The 18,143-nt window shown below is 45.2% G+C and overlaps 1 pseudogene; it reads right to left on the bottom strand.

The window, feature by feature from the left end:
* Nucleotides 1–12,486: 12,486 nt before the first annotated feature.
* Nucleotides 12,487–17,708, bottom strand: LOC101401604 (SS18-like protein 2 pseudogene; annotated as a pseudogene).
* Nucleotides 17,709–18,143: the final 435 nt, after the last annotated feature.

Genomic DNA, 18,143 nt, shown 5'->3' with positions numbered 1-18,143 from the left:
TGTGGGTCAAGAATTGAGGCAGGCCTAGGATGGGTCATTCTTCTGCTCTATATGGGGTTGACTAGGGTCTCTCAGTGATACTCAGGTGGCAGATGTGCTGGTCTGGAGGGTCCAAGTTGGCTTCACACACGCGTGGTGCTTTGGTGGGGATGGCTGGAAGGCTGTGCTCAGCTGGGACTGTACCATGTGGCTCCTTTCTGTGGCCTCTCCAGCATAGTAGTCTTAGGGTAGTAGCACTTCTTACGTGGTGGCCCAGGTCTTGCAGAGAGTGTTCCAAAAGGCCAAGACAGAATCTAGAAAGCCTCTTCTGACCTAGCCTTGGACATCATGCAATATCACTTGTGCTCATTCACTTTGTTACTAGAGAGTGACAGGCTCACCCAGAGTCAAAAGCAGAGGACTACACAAGGGCATGAATACCAGGAGGCATGGGTCATGGGGAGCATCTTTAGAGACTGGCTGTCACAGTGGACCCACCACTCATATATTTGTGCCCTTAGTCCTGAGGGGCAAAGTGTGAGTACATGGATGGAAGAGCTCAGATCCATTCCCATTCATCATCAGAAAGGTTCTGAGAAATCCTGAGGGAGGAGCAGGAGATGGAAAGGCTCTTGGGAACATCAGCCCCTGCAAAGTATCTGAGATCTGAGTCCCTGGGATTTGGATGTTAAACTCTAGTCCTGCTTCAAAACCACTTCTTGGGCTCTTGAACTTACAAAAAAAAAAAAAATCTCAAATTCCTATGAGGAAGTTACTATAATTATCTCCATTTTCTATATGCGGAAACTTAATTAAATTGCCCAGAGTCACGGTTAGAAAATGGAACAGCTGGAATTTGAACCCAGGTATATGTAACGCCAAAGCAGTAGGTCATTTTACAGTTAGAGTTTAAGTAACTTTCCCAGGGTCACCCAGAGAAACCAGAAATACAATTCAACACCCATTCATGGTAAAAACACTTAGCAAACTTAGAAGAGAATGGAAATTCCTTCATCTGATAGAGTGTGTACAAACAAAACTTACAACAAACATTATATTTAATGGTAAAACATTGAAAGCTTTCCCCCTGAGATCAGGAACTAGACAAGGATGCCTGCTATCACTCCTTATATTCATTATTATTCTGGAGGTCATAGCCAGTGCAATAAAGCAAGAAAAAGAAATAAAAAGCATTGAGATTGGAGAGGAAGAAATGAAACTGTCATTATTGGCAGATGACATGATTGTGCATATGGAAAATCCAAAAGAACCTACACTCCAACTATTAGAATTAATAAAGGAATTCAGCAAGGTCACTGAACTTAATGTAGGGTTCTTATGAGGATTCCATGAGAAGTTTATATCAGATACTAAACCCCTACCTATTTAATCCTCACAACTACTTCTCTTTGGCCTGTGGCACTGGTAACACTTTCTCCTTGACGTTCCCTTTACCTTGGTTTCCTTGACACTATCCTCCTTTACTTTCCTTGACTCATCCTCCTGTCCCTCTGGATTTCTCTCCCAGTCTCCTCTTCTGGTATCTGTTCCTATAGTGCCGGCCATGCTCAGAGTTCTGTCCACAAGCAGTGCTCTGGTGAGCACAACTACATTGTGTTCTATGTGGATGGCACCTCCCATGGTTGTCCGACACCCTCATCATTTCTTCCCTGGACTCTCTCACTGACCTAGACCCTGGCACTCCCAGTTTTTTCAATTGTGGTAAAATACACGTAACATAAAACTTATAATCCTGACCATTGTAAGTGTACAGTTCAGTGGTATTAAGTACATTCATATTGTTGTGCAACCATGACCACCATCCTCCTGCCTCTGGTCTCGCTCCCTTTGCATTCATCTGTCACACAGCCCCTGGAGTGACTTCCTAAAATGCAAACTTGATCTTGCCATCTTTTCCCTGTTTAAATTCTTCCAAGACCTTGAGACACCTTGGTTAAGTTCAACATCTTCTGCATGATATAATAGCCTTCCATGAGCACTGTCCTGCTCCCTCTGGATGCACCATGCATGCTCTCTCTCACTTCCACGCCTGTCTTAATTTGAGTACCTCCAAAAGCTGACCCTGAGCCAAGGATTTTTGGGCATGAGAGAGGTGATCCTAGGAAGCACAAGGAGGGAGTGAGAATTGAGACAGGGAAGGGAGGAAGGCCAATGAAGTGTGCATTACCGATGTGGGCAACTGGGGCTCAGTCCTGCTGGTGCCGCTCTGGAATCTTGTATAGCACACCCCTCAGAACTGCTCCAGTGAGGGCTGAGGAAGCTGGAGTATTTATCCACTAACTCCCATTCACTGGTGTGCTGGTAAACCAGCTTTCTGGGAGAACAAAGAAAGTCCCAATTTAATAGTGTTTGCCAATTGTCATGATGTAAATATTCCCACCGTGGCTGATTCTAAGCTACCAATGGTTTAACCATTGGCTTGCAGATTTTCTGAGTAGGTAACAATCAGGCTCTCCAGAGCTAGTACCACTGCTCCAGCACACCCCTGCTCTCATTCCTCGTTAGTTGAGGGTTATTTCTGGGAAAATAGAATCTGCCCGCACATGTCGTGGCCAGCTGAGCATGCTTCAGAGGCCAGAGAACACCGTCTGATGGAGTTTCAGGAAGTCCTCCTTGTATTTGGGAAGTCTTTTCAGGTGCCTTCCGGGGTGGGTGGATGGCTGTATGTGGGGCACCATCAGAGCTTGCTAAAAGATCTTTGCAGGGCTCTTCCCCTGCAAAGCCCACGTGCTGAGCTCACTCACCCTTCAATACTCAGCTATGGTGTCACCACCTTTGTGAAGCCCTCCCTGCGTTCTCACAAACTGTCTTTGCTCTCCTTACAGCCCCAAAGCACACCCTTGGCTTGTTAATTACTTGCCTTTCTCTCTCACTGGACTGCAAGCTGCTGAGGCCAGGGATGTTGTTTATTACTTCCTGTACTGTAGCCCGGTGCCCAGCACAAGCTTAGCTACTTAATAAACAGACAACTCACCCCACCCCACCGTGGCACATAGTAATGGTTGAGTCAAATTACCACTCTCCGTCTCCTCTATTTATATATCTACTGCTCAATCAATCAGTCGGTCTCTCTATGGCTTTATTGCTTATTCCCATCCGTTTCCAGAGAGGACTTTAGGCAGCAAGCAGGTGCTTCCTTTCCCGTGAAGGTGTGAGCGACCATATTTTCTGAAGCAGTGATCAGGACACGTGATCTGACACATGTTCCAACACATGGTCTGACAATGGGACAGAATATTTTAAGTCACCACCGTCTCAGAAAATCCAGGCTGTGTGGCTCCGTGTAGAAAAGAGCCAGGAGACACGGCCTCATAATGAACACCCAGAGCAGGCAGGAGCTCCGTTTTAAAGACCTCTGTGATTTTAAGAGCGGCGTGTGAAGATAGCTGCAGAGAGAAGTTGATTTCTGTGGCACTCTCGCCGGAGTGATCAGAGGGAGCAGGGAAAAATTTGTGGCAGAAACAAGCTCTCATGAAGACCATATGCTGTATTTCTAATCGATGGCTCTTAGAAGTAATTCCCCGACATTTCATTCATTTTTACTGCCTCCCTTTCAGGGGCAGGAAGAACAGCGTTGTTAGCCTGCATTTATAGATGAGGGTATTTAGAAACAGAGGTTAAATGGCTCAGCCCCAGTCACAGAGTGAATCAGAGACACTGCCAGCCTCCAATCCAGAATTCCGACTTGAGCTTCTGTGCCAAGATCCCTCGGGGCACATTTTCTCTCTAATTTGCATAAATCATCAACATTTTTTTCCAAGCTTGTGCTGAGAAAGCCCCTTTTCAAACAGCGGAAACTCCCTTTGCCTTCTGTCGCCTTAGTTTTATTTTATGAACCAAATTCTTTTACTTCAACACGTAGACTTGCTATTTTCCCTTCCATTGAGCCCTTTTCAAAAGAGGTCGTGACCTTTGCTTATAGATGCAATGGAAACGGGTGAGCCCAAGTGAAATAAGACAGATGATCTGGAGACCATATAAAGTGTAATTTCAACTAATGTTCACAATCCCATGCAGTTGATTATAAATCTTGGTTCCTGGCAGGTTATCAGAAAAATAAGAATGGATAAATGCTGCCACCAGTGTTTGAACCTTGTGGGGTGTAAGACGTGCCTCCAACTTTGGGAGCAGATTCATAGGATTAGAAATAAGAAACGGGACATACCAGGGCCATGCAAGTTTTGAGAAATTTCCGTTTGGGAATAGGTAGGGAGTCATACCTGAGACTGTGAGTATGCAAACTTGGGCTTCCAATCACCAGCATCATTACATAATTACTCACAATCCTCTCACATATTTAAGAAATTCTCAGCTCATGACCTCATCTGTCTGATGGTCCTTAGGCAGCTCCAGTGTTGAGGTTTCTGAGCCTGAACTGTACTTCCTGGAATCCCAGGTCAGTGCTTAACGCATCGCTGATGCTCACGAAATGGTAATAATCCTCTTGAAAGTAAAAACGTATGCATTGTGTTTGGGAAAAACCTCCCCTCCCTGTCAAGTATGTTAGATAATAAAAATAATTTATGGCTTTTCTGTTTAACCATTTGAAAAAGAGGAGTTATATCTATTAAAATCTTCAGTAAAATAAAATTCAGCATAGAGAAAAAGCTTTTTGTCTACACGGTAGAGTAATTTATCACTCATCACATTAGTCAGCTATTGCTGCAGTAATGCTGTGTAACAAAAGTTTTAAACACACCAAAACTCAGGGGCTTAAAATGTTTATTTCCTGCTCATGCAATGGTGGGTCAGCTGCAGGTCTATTGATCTCAGGTGAGTTTGGCTGCACTCAGTGGCTTGGGTCCAGGCCTGTTCCACATGTCTCCTCAATCTCCCCGGACCAGCAGCTTCCTGGGGCATTCTTGTCTTAGGGCAGATCACCAGAGAGCAACAAGGAAGCCAAACGGTGCAAGTACATTTAAAGCCTTTGCTGGCATCATATCTACTCACATTCCATTGACTAAAGCAAGTAACAGGGTCAAGCCCAAAGTCAGTGGGACAGGAGAGCACACCATCTCAAGAGGGAGGGGAAGGTGAGTGAATATTTGCTAAACAGTACTGCAGTCTCCCACAGTTATCATCCCTAAGAGCCTGTGTTATGGGCTGAACTGTGTCCCCACAAAATTCATATGTTGAAGCCCTGACCCCCAAACCTTAGAAAGTGACTGCATTTGGAAATAGGGCCTTTAAAGAGATGATTAAGTTAAAATGAGGCCATTACGGTGATCCCTAATCCAATCTGACTAATGTCCTTATAAGAGGAAGAAATTTGGACACACAGAGAGACACTAGGATTGTGCACACACAGAGGAAAGGCTATCTGTAAGCCAAGGAGAGAGGCCTCAGAAGAAACCAACCCTGCTGACTCCTTGATCTTGGACTTCCAGCCTCCAGAACTGTGAGATAAGAAATTTCTGTTGTTTAAGCCACCCAGTCTGTGGTATTTTGTTATGGCCGCCTGAGCAGACTAATACAGCCTGTAAACCCCTCGTGGGTGACTCAGAGCTGTGTCTAACTCATTGTGCCGTACCCCCCCCCCCCAGTACTTAGCACATTACCTTGTGTATTTTATGTGTATTTGGTGAAGGAATGAATAAAATCTACATATATATATTTGGTGACTGAATGAATGAAATCATCTCTCAGTCTCAAAATCAATAATTATTTTATCAGCCAGAACTCATGGTTGCAAGTGTTAGAAACCCATTTGTTTTATTTTATTTATTTTTTTGTGTGTGTGAGGAAGATCGGCCCTGAGCTAACATCTGCCAATCCTCCTCTTTTTTTTTGCTGATGAAGACTGGCCCTGAGCTAACATCCATGCCCATCTTCCTCCACTTTATATGGGACGCCGCCACAGCACGGCTTGCCAAGCGGTGCATCAGTGCGCACCCGGGATCCGAACTGGCGAACCCCCGGCCACCGCAGTGGAGCGCGTGCACTTAACCACTTGCGCCACCAGGCCGACCCCCTAGAAACCCATTTAAAGTTGTTTAAGCAAAAAGGAAATCTTTTGGTTCAGATGACTGGGGTAGCTTCTAACATCTAAGGAGTGATTTCAGGAACCAGGGCTTAGGTATTGGCACAGAGGACCACACAACTGTCAGATCCTCTCTGCATACCCTCCCACTGAGGCACTTGACTTTGTTCTTGCAGAGAACATGGCTACCACGAGAGTGGCGGATTACACAGTCACGCACCACCTAATGACGTTTTGGTCAATGACAGACTTCACATACAATGGTGGTCCCATAAGATTATAACAGAGCTGAAAAATTCCTATTGCCAGTGACGTCATAGCCGTGATAACATCGTAGCGCAACGCATTGCTCACATGTTTATGGTGATGCTGGTGTAAACAAACCTACTGCACTGGCAGTCATATAAAAGTATAGCACATACAATTATATACAATACATAATACTTGATAATGATAATAAACGACTATGATACTGGTTTATGTATTAACTGTACTGTACTTTTTCTTGTTATTTTAGAGTGTACCCTTTCTACTTATAAAAAAAAGTTGATTATAAAACAGTGTGCTGTGTTACACCAGCAGCCTGATACATCTCGTGTTTACCGCATCTCTCGATTGCATCATTTTCACTTGTGCTTGATTTAATCTTGTGTTATTTTGTTCTTCAGGGCCCTTAACTGTACAAAATCCACTGCTAATGTTGCCAGTAAGAGGCCACGTCAGGTAATTGGCCTGGAAATGAAATTAAAAGCAATTAAGGACTCCGAAGGTGGAAAATCAGTGATGGTTATTGCTCGCCAGTCAGGCATGTCCCATTCCACCATAGCTACGATCTTGAAGAACGAGAACAAAGTGATGGAAGCTGTTAAAGGATCAGCTTCATTGAAGGCAACAAGACTAACAAAAATTCGACAAGGGCCTGTATCAGACATGGAGAAACTTCTAATGACCTGAATTGAAGACCAGACACAGAAGTGTAGCCCTCTCAGCACCATGACGATCACAGCCAAAGCAAAAAGTTTGCTTGCCCTGTTGAAAGAACACACTGGACTAACTATGATGCTGAATTTACTGCCAGCTCTGTGTGGTTTAAACGATTCAAGAATCGTTATTCATTACTTAATGTGAAAGTGAGAGGTGAGTCTGCAAGTGCTGATGTGAAGGCAGCTGAAGAATTTTTGGAAACTCTGGATAAGCTGATTGTGGAGGAAAATTACTTGTCAGAGCAAATAGTCGATATGGATGAAACCTCCTATTCTGGAAACGGATGCCTGAAAAGACTTTCATCCATGAGGAGGCCAAGTCAATGCCAGGTTTCAAGGCTTTTAAGGACAGGATAACAGTCTTGCTTGGAGGCAATGTTGCAGGCTACAAATGGAAACCCTTTGTGATCTGGCACAGTGAGAACCCCAGGGCCTTTAAGCATATCAACAAGCACACACTGCCAGTGTACTACAGGAGCAGTAAGAAGTCATGGATGACCCAGCTCCTCTTCCAAGATGCCCTCCTGAATTGCTATGCCAGAGAAATGGAGAAGCACAGTTTGGAGAATAACATACTTTTCAAGATTTTGCTTATTATTGATAATGCTACAGGACCTCCTCCTTTTATTCGTGATCTTCATTCCAATATCAAAGCAATGTTTCCAAGTTTCCCTCCAAACACCACCTCTTTGATCCAACCAATGGATCAAGGAGTTTTAGTAGCTTCTAAGGCCTACTATCTGAGGAGAACCTTTGCCCAGGCTATTGCTACAACTGAGGAAGACACTGAGAAGACACTGAGGCAATTCTGGAAGGATTACAACATCTATGACTGTATCATGAACATTGCAAATGTTCAAGCAAACCAAGCAAACCACCATGGACATATTTCTGAAAAGAGTGACACCTCCTCAAGAAGAGCCTCCGGTAGGTCCTTCAGGAGGTATTCCAGAAGAAGGCATTGTTATCATAGGAGATGACAGCTCCATGCGTGTTATTGCCCCTGAAGACCTTCCAGTGGGACAAGATGTGGAGGTGGAAGACCTCTATTGATGATCTCGACACCGTGCAGGCCTAGGCTAATGTGTGTGTTTGTGTCTTCGTTTTTAACAAAAAAGTTTAAAAAATTTTTAAAATAGAAAAAAGCTTATAGAATAAGGATATAAAGAAAGAAAAGATTTTTGTACAGCTGTACAATGTATTTGTGTTTTAAGTTAAATGTTATTACAAAAGAGTCAAAGAGTTAAAAAAGTTTATAAAGTAAAAAAGTTACAGTAAGCTAAGGTTAATTTATTACTGAAGAAAGAAAAAATTTTTTTAATAAAGTTAGTGTAGCCTAAGTGTAAGTGTGTATAAAGTCTACAATAGTGTACAGTAGTGTCCTAGGGGTCGGCCCCGTGGCTTAGCGGTTGAGTGTGTGCGCTCCGTTGCTGGCAGCCCAGGTTCGGATCCTGGGCGCGCACCAACGCACCGCTTCCCCGGCCATGCTGAGGCCGCGTCCCACATACAGCAACTGGAAGGATGTGCAGCTGTGACATATGGCTGTCTACTGGGGCTTTGGGGAGAAAAAGGGAAAAAAAAGGGGGAGGATTGGCAATAGATGTTAGCTCAGGGCTGATCTTCCTCACACACAAAAATAAATAAATAAATAAATAAATAAATAAATAAATAAATAAATAAATATTTATTTATGTGTCCTAGGCGTTCCCATTCACTCACCACTGACTCACTGACTCACCCAGAGCAACTTCCATTCTGCAAGCTCCATTTGTGTTGAGTGCCCTATACAGGTGTACCATTTTTTATCTTTTATACTGTATTTTTACTGTACCTTTTCTATGTTTAGATACATTTAGATGCACAAAGACTTACCATTGTGTTACAGTTGCCTATAGTATTCAATACAGTAACATGCTTTACGGGTTTGTAGCCAAAGAGCAATAGGCTATACCATGTACCATCTCAGAACGTATCCCTGTTGTTAAGCGATGCATGAATGCCTTTTCAAAAAACAGTGGCAACAGTATCTCCCATTCCAGACGCTCATCTTACAATGTGACTTTGACATTCCTCCCCTTGAGAAGTGGGGTCTATGTTTTCTACCCTCAAATCTGGGTGAGGCTGTGACTACAGCAGAAGTGATATTATATGACTTCCAAGGCTAGGTCATAAAGGACAATACAGCTTCTGCCTTGTTCTCTGGAACAGTGCCTTTGGAGTACTGAGCTGCCATGGCAGAAGTCTGAGGCTGCCATGCTGTCGGGAAGCCCAAACTACACGGAGAGGCCACAGAAAAGTGTTCTAGCCAAGAGGCCCAGCTGAGGTCCCAGCTAATAGCCAGCATCAGCCACTGCATGTGAGTGAAGACGCCTCCAGATGATTCTGGTCTGAGTCACTCCTGGCTTTTGAGTCCTTCCTGTTGAGGCCTCAGCTACTGGGGAGTAGAGACAAGCCCTCCCCACTGTGCCCTGTCAGAATTCCTGACCCATAGAATCTGACGCACTTCAACATAATTTGTTATGTAGCACTAGTAAGTGGAACGAAAAGCCCAGGATTACATCCTTACAGCTACCCCTTCACTTCCTCTTTAGAAAATTCTGGGAAAGGTCTCCAATTGACCAGGTGGGTCACATGCCACCCCCCCTTGAGCCAACTGCTCTGTCTGGGAGGAAGTAGAGTGGCTGTAGCCTAGCTTATGTGTTAATTCCTGGGCGGTAGGTGGGAATGTCATTACTGCCAGCCACACCAGAGGCCTGCAGCTGGAGTTATTCACCAAAGGCAGTGGGGGTGGTATCAGAAGAAGGGGTACAAGAATGTGTTCTGGGCAGACTAAAATAATAGCTTTATTCTGTTACCTTTATTTCATTTGGTAAATTTTTTTTTTTTTTTGGAGATTTAAGATAGTTTCTTTTATAAAAAGACTGGAGGGGGCCAGCCCCATGGCCTAGTGGTTTAGTTTGGCATGTTCTGCTTCAGCAACCTGGGTTTGGTTCCCGGGTGCAGACCTACACCACTCATAGGCGGCCATGCTGTGGTGGCGACCCACATACAAAATTGAGGAAGACTGGCACAGATGTTAGCTTAGGGCGAATCCTCCTCAGCAAAAAAAAGAAAAAAAACAAGCTGTCTGACTTTTGGCAAGTTGTTTTGCCACCCTGAGCCTAATAAGAATATTTTTTATACTTCTCTGGCAAGTTGTGCAGAGCTCATTAGAAACACTTTTCATTTTAGTCAGAATTCACGTAGGGTCAGTCATTACTTGGAAGCAGGGACTTCAATGTCCTGCTGAGGTGTCCACGTTGCTGTATGCATTAATTTTCACATGGCTGCCATCTTCCCTTTTCCACCCCAAAATACACATGCATACACACCAGTCACATATGATGCACACACACGTGTTAAATATATATTCTTTTTGTGTGTGTGTGTGTGTGTGAGGAAGATCAGCCCTGAGCTAACATCCATGCTAATCCTCCTCTTTTTGCTGAGGAAGACCGGCTCTGAGCTAACATCTATTGCCAATCCTCCTCCTTTTTTTTCCCCAAAGCCCCAGTAGATAGTTGTATGTCATAGTTGCACATCCTTCTGGTTGCTGTATGTGGACGCAGCCTCAGCATGGCCAGAGAAGCGGTGAGTCAGTGTGCACCTGGGATCCGAACCCGGGCCGCCAGTAGCGGAGCGCGTGCACTTAACCGCTAAGCCACGGGGCCGGCCCTAAATATATATTCTTATACATTCCAAAAATAACCAAACTTCTCCTCTTTTGTGAAAGCCAGTAATATTTTTGCAGCCTGGAAATATTCCTAAGGTCAATATTCTCTGTCGGGGATCCTCAAACTTTTTCTGTACTGGGCCAGAGAAGAAATATTTTACACTTTGCAGGCCATATGATTTCTGTTGCAACTACTCAACACTGCCATTGCAGCAAAAGCAGCCACAGACAGTATAAAAATGAACAGGTGTGGCTGGGTTCCAATAAAACTTTATTTACAAAACAGGTGGCTGGCTGGGTTTAATGCGGAGGCTGTAGTTTGCTGTAGAATCTGTAGCAGCACTGTCCAACAGAAATAGAGCACAAGCCAAGTATGGAGCTGCAGGGAGAGGAGATGTCCCCCAGCATGAGTTCCCAGCATTCAGTAGCACCAGCTCCCCTGGTGCTGGAGAAAGCAGCCAGGCAGAGCATTAGAGACATGCACACGCTGGAGAAGGAGGTTGTCAGAGCACAGTGAACTATCTCCTGCAGCTGTTCAGGCAGGCCGAGGGGATAAGGAATGGGGGGGGCATCAATAGCGTCTGCCTCAGGGAGCAAACCTGAGGAGGAAGCCTGTGCCTCAGAAGACAGAACAGTGAAATAGGGAGGTACTAGGCACTGGAGATATTATAGTGTTGCTGGATCGAGGCTTGCCTGAAGCCAGTTCTACCTCTGGATTTAAGGTCGTGTGAACAAATACATCCCCAATCAGTATTTCAGCCAGTTTCCACAGGGGTTTCTACGTCATGTAACAGAAAGTAGTTTTTACTGCTCTAGGAATTAAACAGTTTAATTATCCCAGCAATTCTTTGGATGCTGAATATTCTTACTATGAGAATTGAGATTGGCAGAGGTGTGGAGATTCTCATTCCGTGTTTCTCGGCCCCCCTATATTTGATAGGAAACTTCCCTCTCACTCCTGCCCCCTTGAACAACAAAATGAACCCAACTTAAAAAAAAAACAAACAACTATATCAGTAGTGAAATAAGACTTAAGAAACACCCCAGCCTGTTGGTGAAGCAAAATGTAAGCAAAGAAACCACACCATCATTAAAGAAAATGAATACTGGAATATTATTCAGCCATAAAAAAGAGAAAAATCCTGCCATTTGTGACAACATGGATAGACCTTGAGGACATCATGGTAAGTGAAATAAGTCAGACGAGAAAGACAAATACTGTATGATCTCATTTATATGTGGAATCTAAAAAACCCAAATCAAACCAAACAACAAAAAAATTGAGCTCATAGATACAGAGGAGATTGGTGGACGCCTGAGGGAGGTGGTGGGTGGGCAAAATGGGCAAAAGGGGTCAAAAGGTACAAACTTCCAGTTATAAAATAAATAAGTCATGGGGATGTAATGCACGGCATGGTGACTATAGTTAATAATACTGTAGTGCATATTTGAAAGTTGCTAAGAGACCTATTGTAGTGATCATTCAGCAATATATACAAATTTTGAATCATGTTGTACACTTGGAACGAACATAATGTTATATGTCAATTATATCTCAAAAAAAAGAAAAAACCATACCATCAGTCCAAAAGAGATCAAGGCAGGTATGGTAGGTTGGCTCCCTAAATCCTCATTTCTTTTTTTTTTAATTGAGGGAATCTGCTTAACTATTAAAATAAATATTTACATTGAGAATACAGTTAATTTAGTAGCTTTATTCACATTTTCACATTTTTAAAAGAGCCACAGAGGTTTCATTCATGTTTTAAGCAGTTGAGTTGGTAAAGATCCTATCTCCATTTCATAGGAAATGGATTACATTCAATTACTCCTCACAACAGCCAACTGGAAGATTATTCCATTGCTTTTGAAGCACTGGTTGGGTTGGCATCTGTGATGGTGGCCAGATAAATGAGATTTCTGTGTAATACTTGCTGGTACTGGACGCACTCATTCACCGGGTCTTTGTTCTGATACTCCATGATACAGCAGATCAGCTGGTCATTCTCCTCCAGGAGCCGCGGGATCCTACTGATTGACTTCCACCTTGCCTCTCAGCCAGTCCGGTACCTAAACCCCCGTTTCAACTCCCCTCTCGCTGATAGTCCTTCAGAGCAAGGCTTTAGAGCCAATAACCCACTTTCCCAGACATCTGTGCAGTAGGAGTGGCCATGTGACTCTGCTCTAGCCAGTGGGACGCAATCCGAAGTCAGCTGGCATTGCCTGTTCTGCTGCTCTCTCCTTTTGCTGGAGCGAGGGCCTGGGCTGGAGATGCAGTTGCCATTGGCAAGGCTGGAGGAGGGGGAGACAGACAGGCCCTGGCTCCTGCTTGGCCTTCGTGGGCCACCCTTTCAGACCGGGACTGTATTACTCTGACCTCTTACTGCCTGAGACAAATCAATTCCTTTTCCATCAAGCCACCACAGTTGTTGACTTTCCATTATGGGCAGCCGAACGCAGTCCTCTGTGATACAGAATTATGTAAGCCTCTTGACTTCTCCCGGGATATTCCTTTACCACCTTCCCGAGGATCAGGGCACATGGGAGACCTCAGATGGCCTAAACTGTGACCGGGCCTACAGATCTAAATCAGGACAGATAAAAGCGTGGATAGGAGAGCTAAGTGACCGTGGGAGGACCTATCCAAGATTATTTGAAAAATCCTCAGGGAGTCTAGGGGAGATCATACAGGGTTGGCTGGTGAATCAGGAGCCAGTTCTTGCCCCTCATTAACATAGGCTATTGGCCAGTACAAGTGTCCAGATCCAAATTCAAATTCATGGGGGCCAGGGGGGCTCCCCACACCGCCAACAAGCAAGCAATGCTCCGGACACCAGCTGGGTATCCTAGAATTCAACCTAATTCTGACACTATCTACCTGGAGATAGCATCAGATCCCACAGGTGAAGGGCTGGGTCCTACAAGGCTTCCCCCTACCTTGGACTTCAGACACCAGTCGTTAAGTCCAGGTTGTTACCTGTGCTTGTGACCGACTGGCTATAAATCAGAGGTTCCCACGACCCTCTCTTCGGGTTCGATTAATTTGCTAGAGCAGCTCACAGAACTCAGAGAAACATTTTACTTACTAGATCACTGGTGTATTATAAAAGGACATAACTCAGGAACAGCCAGATGGAAGAGATGCACAGGGCAAGGCATGGGGAAGCTCTCGAAACTCTATTCTTTTGGGTTTTTATGGCGGCTTCATCACATAGGCATGATTGATTAAATCCTTGGCCATTGGCGATTGAGTCAACCTCCAGCCCCTCTCCCCTCTCCCTTCCCGGAGGTTAGGGGGCGGGACTGAAAGTTCCAACCCGCTAATCACATGGTTGGTTCCTCTGTTGACCAGCCCCCATTATTAGGTGACCTAGGGGCTTTCCAAAATCACCTTATTAACATAACAAAAGGCACTTGTTAGTACTCGAATCACTTAACAAATTCCAGGTGTTTTAGGAGCTCTGTGCCAGAAATGGGGATGAAGACCAAATATATATTTCCTATTATAAATCACCATATCATAGCCAGTCTCTCTTGGATTCTACCAGAGGTGAGTGAGCCATCAGAGGCTAAACCATAACTCCAAGTGTCCTGACAGGGAACATGTCACATTTCTCCAGGACCTGAGTGGTCACCAAGCCCTTGTCCCTCACGAAAAAGGTCTTTCCTTGTAGCTTCTCATGCTTTCAGGAAGCCCCATCATTCTCTCCACTTCTCATCACTGGTAGTTTATGGCATTAAAAAAACAACCATGGCAAAAAATTTCCTTTTTTTCTTGCTTTTCCAGAAAGAAACATAAGTGCTATTATTATTTGTCCACTTTTAATCACAGCTTGACAGAGCTGGAAAGTTAAGTCACGTAATTGCTCTTGTGTTTTGTAGTTCTTTTCACTATTTTGGAAAAAAGAAATAGTTCAGTGAATAAAATGTGGGTTTAGACCAAACCCCAAACGTCATGAGCGTTAATGGCAACCATGTGTTACTCCTGAGACTACGCACCTAATTTGTTTGAGGAGCAAAAAATACGGCGCTGCTCAACTTGTACGCAGAGTGAGCCGAAGGGTTCCAAGGCATGTTTGGGGACAGAGAGCTATTTAACGTATCTCAAAGGAAAAACATCCCTTTTGTAAAAACTTGTGGTGTAGATTACAATAGGAATACTTGAAGCAAGATTGCCTTCCCAAAACTCTTTTTTTTTTTTTGAGGAAGATCAGCCCTGTGCTAACATCTGCCAATCCTCCTCTTTTTGCTAAGGAAGACTGGCCCTGGGCTAACATCCATGCCCATCTTCCTCCACTTTATATGGGACCCCGCCACAGCATAGCCTGACAAGCGGTGCGTCAGTGCGCGCCTGGGATCCCAACCGGCGAACCCCGGGCCACCGCAGTGGAGCGTGCGCACTTAACCACTGGCGCCACCGGGCCGGCCCCTCCCCAAAATTCTTGAGTCATAAAACATCTGTCTCGGAATTGGAAGGCTAAGGAAGCCTGGAGGCACATCTGGCCCATCCACAACCTTCTGCCTGGATTGTCCACAAAGTGACTAGGCCAGCATGTGACCGTTTGAGCAGAGGCCAAGAAGAGGGATGTAAACAGGTGGGGCTGCAGCTTGACTGTGGGTGCCCCCCACCCTCCCCGAGAATGGATCAGGGATGGGGCTCTCCACCTGCACTAATCCTTCCCCTTCCCTCCCATTGCCAGAAGCCTCGGGTGGACTGGAATGGTAAAGGGATGAACTGAGAGACCCACTTGGTTCTGTTACCGAGCCCTAAGGGACCAGTGACCGTGAGTGGGTCCTTTTGCCCGGAGCTGCTCTTACCAATAGAACTAGATTGGGTTCAGAATAGCAGAGCGGAAACTTGATTCATTGATCAATGAATAGAGGAGGCAGAGCTCATGCTCTAAAACACTTTCTCCCCAAAGGGAAAGTGAGCAGGGTTCTTATGGGATGTGAAGGGGGCGGGGTCTCCGCGTCATCACTCGGGGCGGGGGCATTTGGGGCATGCGCAGATCTTCCCTTCTTGCTCACAGCATCTTTTGCACGCATTTCCTCTTGTGCATGGCACCCAATAGCCGTCTTGAACTTGGTTTTGACCGGTTCTGCTGTTTGGCCACCCGCATTGTTCTGCCTTGGTTCCTATAAGCAAGCACAACTTAAAAACAAAGCTTTAGATGTGGAAAATGTTTTAGGGACTTCCCTGGGTGACAGTTCCAGGGCTCCTGACTTTATACCACTAAACCATGATTTCCTGCTGGAAAGGCCAGTGCAGCCTTAGTCTTTGTGTGGACAAATTTAGTGCCTGCTTGGGGGCTAGACTCAGAGCTGTGGGTAGACGCACCTCAGCCCCAAATTGTAAAGTGGGTAGGAGTTTTTGCTTGATCACAAACTCTGGTGTGCAAAGACGAATGCTCTTTAATTTCCTGAAACTAAAATTACCTTGGCTCTCCAGGTTGCATTTCCACTGATGGTGGAAAATGTCGGTGTGACAATTCAGACCAGCTCAGGCACTTCTGGTGTGAAGATAGTCCCTTTCAGGGTAAATGCAGTTCTCACTCATCCCTACCTCCTCCTTCCCTTCTCCCCAGGGGTAATCAAGGGCTGACCCCTGGCCCTGGCACGAGGGAGGGGCTCACACGCCGCCACTGGTGCTCACTCACTTCTGCCATCGGGTTATCTCTCTCCGGCTGCATACCAAAGCTCTCCAGAGCTTAAAACAAGCACCACATTGATTTTTCCTATAAAATCTGTGATTTGAGCAGGGCATGGCAGGGACATCTCTCTCTGCTCCACTCGGTGTCAGCTGGGGTGGCTCAAAGGCTGGGGGTTGGGATCACCTCAAGGCCTCCTTGGACACTTGGTGCTGGGTGTCACCTCATTTGGGGCTGCCAGCTGGAACAGCTACTCATGGCTTCTGCCTGTCGCCTGGGCTTCCTCACAGCATGGCAGCTGGATTCTAAGGGTGAGTGGAGAGAGAGAGAGAGAGAGAGAGAGAGAGAGAGAGAGAGAGAGAGAGAAGGCCAGTTTGCCTTTCATGACCTAGTCCTCAGAAATCATGTGGCATTACTTTCATCACATTCCGTTTGTCAAGGTGGTCACAAAGGCCTGGCCAACTTCAAGAGGAGAGAGAAATGGTTTCCACTTCTTGATGGTGGAATGGCAGGGTTCTGGAAGAGTTTGTGAGATCATAAATATCGTAGAGGTCACTTTCAAAATCTACCCTCCCTACACCAGACTGCTACACCCGCTCTTCTCGATGCATTTACTGCTGACCTTTTTAGAGCTGCTGTGGTCTCTGGTTCCCTCACTGCTACCCAGAGGCCTCTTGGGGTTCCAGCCTCACAGCCATGTCTGTGCCCATCTTGGGTATGGGGACCATTTTTAGAGCTCTATTTCCCCATGCTTGAGAGTGCTGTTGGCCTCCAGGCCCTCTGGGCCTTGGCTGCCCTGGGGCTCTGGCACTGTGTTGGACGTGAGGCTTCTCTGTGTAGCTTGCCACCACCCCTGGTCCCCTCTGCTTGAGCTCCAGCCTTCTGGTACCCATTCTAGCCGGCAGAGAACAGGAAGCAACTCTTCTGAGGGCAGACTCCTCATTAGGGACACTTATTGCCAGTTGTATACACCCATTCAGTTTACACCGTATTGGCTAGAACTTTGTCACTTGGCCACATCTAACTGGGAAATGTAGACCTTATTCTGGCCAACCACGTGTTCAGTGAAAAATTGGAAGTTATTTACCAACAAAGAAAAGAATGGATATTTAGGGAGAATTCCTATCTTAACAAGAGGCAACATTTAACCTGAGAGCTTCAGGGTGAGTCAGATAATGATAGTAATGATAGAACCAGGGAAAGAGAATTTTAGGCAGCGAGAACAGCAAAAACAAGGGCTCAGAGGCAGGAAAGAGAGTGGCCTATTCAAGGAACGGGAGTGTAATTAATGAAGGATGGGACTTGTAGAAGCGAGGGCAGGTAGACAGGAGGAGAGTGATGAGATGAAAGGAAGAATGGGCGAGTACCAGATCATACAGGGCCATGTTGGCTAGGATAAGGAGTTTGGATATTATTATAGAATCTGTTTCTAACAGGCTCTCCAATGTCTACAATTCCCACAATTAGCAATTATTTTGGGGGGGAAAAAGTCCATTCAACACACATATTTATTGAGTGCCTACTTATGACAGGAAAACAAAAGGCACCATGGGGAGGTGGGGATAGCTTGATATTTGAAATATAAGCATTTAGAAAGTACCCAGTTAGGTCAGCTTATTAGCTGAGTATCCCTGGGCAAACGACTTAACTTCTCTGAGCCTCAGATTCCCTCTAGGTGATGTTGTGAGTTTTAAACAACATAATGCATGTAAAGGTTCATGGTGAACTCTGAGGAGCCATATACATATGATTGTTGTTGATGTATCGTTATAATATTGGCGTAAATCAGTTCATCACGTTCTTTCTGGAATACCAAAGGG

The sequence above is a fragment of the Ceratotherium simum genome, chromosome X, assembly GCF_057802395.1.
Source record: "Ceratotherium simum simum isolate JZ-2026a chromosome X, ASM5780239v1, whole genome shotgun sequence".
NCBI classification, from domain to species: Eukaryota; Metazoa; Chordata; class Mammalia; order Perissodactyla; family Rhinocerotidae; genus Ceratotherium; species Ceratotherium simum.
Note: the sequence above shows the minus strand (reverse complement) of the source record. Positions and strands in the feature narration are given on the sequence as shown.